General features: G+C 39.9%; 1 long non-coding RNA gene across 1 annotated transcript; it reads right to left on the reverse strand.

Annotated features, from left to right (window-relative positions):
- Nucleotides 1-1,163: 1,163 nt before the first annotated feature.
- On the reverse strand, nucleotides 1,164-2,081 carry LOC145420113 (uncharacterized). Its single transcript, XR_013901407.1, has 2 exons — nucleotides 1,961-2,081; nucleotides 1,164-1,408 (listed from the first exon to the last, which is right to left on the reverse strand). It is a non-coding gene; the product is annotated as an uncharacterized LOC145420113 (long non-coding RNA).
- Between the last annotated feature and the right edge of the window lie 1,344 nt (nucleotides 2,082-3,425).

A 3,425-nucleotide genomic window follows, 5' to 3' on the forward strand; every position in this document is an offset into this window, starting at 1 on the left:
GTTTATGTCTGCTCTTAATTCCCTAATTTGGCCAAATTGGACGTATGAGAAGGTGATGATCTAGCCTGGCCACAGGAATTTTCATGGACAGAGTGCTGAAGTACCTAAGCACTGATTTTAAACACTTAAGGATGAACCTGAAGCAAAAACACTGGGGATCATGTATCTTGCATCAATATAACTTTTTTGTGACAGGAATGAAATGCTGTGCTAAACTTTGCTAATGTGCTAGCCAGAAGTGCACTCCCATATTGTAGAAGTGCAGTTAGTGCTTTTAGTTCAGCCCTCCACCAGCTGATGAGATAAATGCCCAGTATAACATAAAGGTCTAAACATCTCTTACTTTATTCAGATTTCACAGAGTGTATATTTGTTAATAATTTGATTTGAATTATTTTGGATGAAGATAAAATGTATGATAATGGAGAATTTCAGTTTTACTTTAAAATTTTGTTTAGTGTAATGTTTACAGTTATATTGAATTTTCTTTCCTTATTTAATTTTTACGTACTGTTCCTTTAATACATGGCAATTGTGCACAGGGGGAGCGATCGCGATCGGCACTGTGGAGTAACAGTCGTGGTGATGAAAAATGGTTGAGCGTCCACTCCAGCTGAAGGAGTTTCTGACCTAAGTGGAGAAGTTCAGCTACCTCGTGTGAGAGGAGAAGGGAGACGCACAGACATGTCTGCAGAGATATGCATGCTGTTCCAGACTGTTGTGGTAAATAAAGAACATGAAAGCGAAGCTGTTGATTTACTAGTCAATCTACGTCCTTCCAAGTGGTGGAGATCAGTTTTCTCCAAAGGATGGTTTGGCTCTCTCTTGGCGATACACAGTAAATCCAGCATGTCCAAATTAACACTGTCGGATTTGATTTCAACACTATTAAAGTGTCTATATGGGTCCACACCAGAGAGTGTTAATTGAACTCTTTTTGGAGAGTTGGTACGTTAACTCTGATTTAGTGTTAAACACCAAATCTGTCTGGAGTTGATAATTTAACACTTGGTGTTAAGAGTTTATATATTAACTCTCAAAGAGTATTTTAGTTTAACTACGTAAGAGTTATCTTCTAATTCATTCTAAAAAGCAGGAATTTTACTGTTCTGAACTTCTAGACATTTCTTTTGGAAATAAACATTTACTAAAAAGATGCAATGTTTTTGAAAAACATTTATTCTGAACTGTGCACCACAATTTCAAAACATTTTCTGAAAGATGTAACAGTGTACATGTTCTCACTTTCATTAGAATTTTGTTTATCAAAAGGTCTGACATGGTAAATGCAAATAACAGCATCTCATCACTTATTTCTTCAATACAATATGCATGTCCTTCATTCATCCCTTTGTGGAACTTCAACGCACTTCTGCTCTCCCCCATATTCCATCTTCACAAGCATATCCTGTGCGGAGATTGAATAAAAATTAGTTGACACTAATTAATGGCACAAAACAATTGCAGCACAGTGGGGAAAAAAGGAATCCTTTTTGAGCCATTACTTGTGTAAAGTATTTTCCCAAAAGACAAGGACACAGGCAACAGGTAATACTGAACTAAATGTAAAACCTCAACCTTTTTCATTTTTACCTAAACCGTGTGCACAAAACTCTGGAGGGATCTATGCTAACGTAGAACCCAGTCAGGACGTCTGCTACTGCTGTTTGCTCGTTTTTTTAATGGGCGATCGTTTTCAGGCTTCAAGTAGCACCATTATACCAACATTTCACATTCTACACATTGTTTTAGGTGTATTTGACCAAAGGTTTGACTGAAAATTCACATGCAAGCTTTTTTTCAAGGCAAACAATACCTTTCAGCTAGCTAAAACAGAATATTGTGCTATCAGCGAGCAACATGGCTAATGCCTTTCACACAGCTTTGTCTCAACTCCAAAGAGCCACAGAAGTAAAAGCTCATAACAATAATTGAAACAATCTTTGAAAAAATGACTTACCAAGCATGGCAAACAACTCAAATATGTAGAGCAAAATGTTCTGAAACGGCTTCACTTCAGCTTCGATTGGAGCTGTGCTGGGGGCGGAGTCTGTGAATTCACTCTATTGGTGTCATAGCCCGTCTAGGAGTTCAGAGTTAAGAGGTCAAGAGTTAATGTTTCCATTGTAACACCTCCAGATTTGACAGAGAAACACTCATTTTTAACACTCGATTTTAACTACTATCATTTTACACCTCAGAGTTACATTAAAAGAATGTGACTCTACTTAGAGTAAAATTAACTCTACTTTTGCAAGAAGACTATTAACACCAAAACATTTAACACTTTTGAATTTGCTGTGTACGGTGAGAAGGGATAGATGATGGATGGATGATGAATAGATGAAGGATGGATAGATGATGGATGGTTGGATGAGTGGATGATGGATGGATGGAGGGATGGATGATGGATGGATGGATGGATGGATAGATGAGTGGATGATGGATGATGTATGGATGTATGGATGGATGGATAGATGATGGATGGATGACGGATGGATAGATGAATGATGGATGATGAATGGATGAAGGATGGATAGATGATGGATGGATCGATGAGTGGATGATGGATGGATGGATGTACGATGGATGGATGGATGAGTGGATGGATGAATGGAAGGATGGATAGATGATGGATGGATGGATTGATAGATGATTGATGGATAGATGATGGATGGATGAATGGATGGTTTGGCTCTCTCTTGGCGATACGGTGAGAAGTTCATCATCAAGAGGAGACAGTTGAAGTGTTTGGAGCGTCTGATAACGATGCTTCTGGGACAAGGTGTTCCAGGCATGCCAGAGATGGAGTGTTTCCCAAGATGAGACTATGGAAGTGGCTGCGAAGAGGGACGTCTGTAACTCTCTGCCTAGGCAACCTTGGATAAGTGGAAGTGGATGGATGGATAGATGGATGGATGGATGGATGGATGGATTGATAGATGGATGGACAATGGATGAGTGGGTGGATGGATGGATGGATGGATGATGGATGGATGGATGGATGGATGGATGGATGGATGGATGGACGATGGATGGCTCGATGGATGGATGGATGGATGGATGCATGGATGCATGGATGCATGGATGGATGGATGGATGGATGGATGGATGGATGGATGTACGATGGATGGATGGATGGATGGATGGATGGATAGATGATTGGATGAGTGGATGATGGATGATAGATGATGGATGGATGATGGATGGATAGATGAATGATGGATGATGAATGGATGAAAGATGGATAGATGATGGATGGATGGATGGATGAGTGGATGATGGATGGATGGATGAATGGATGGACGATGGATGGATGGATGGATGGATGGATGGATGGATGGATGGATGGATGGATGGATGTACGATGGATGGATGGATGGATGATTGGATGAGTGGATGATGGATGATGGATGATGTATGGA

This window comes from Astatotilapia calliptera, chromosome 14, assembly GCF_964374335.1.
Source record: "Astatotilapia calliptera chromosome 14, fAstCal68.1, whole genome shotgun sequence".
Lineage (NCBI taxonomy): Eukaryota > Metazoa > Chordata > Actinopteri > Cichliformes > Cichlidae > Astatotilapia > Astatotilapia calliptera.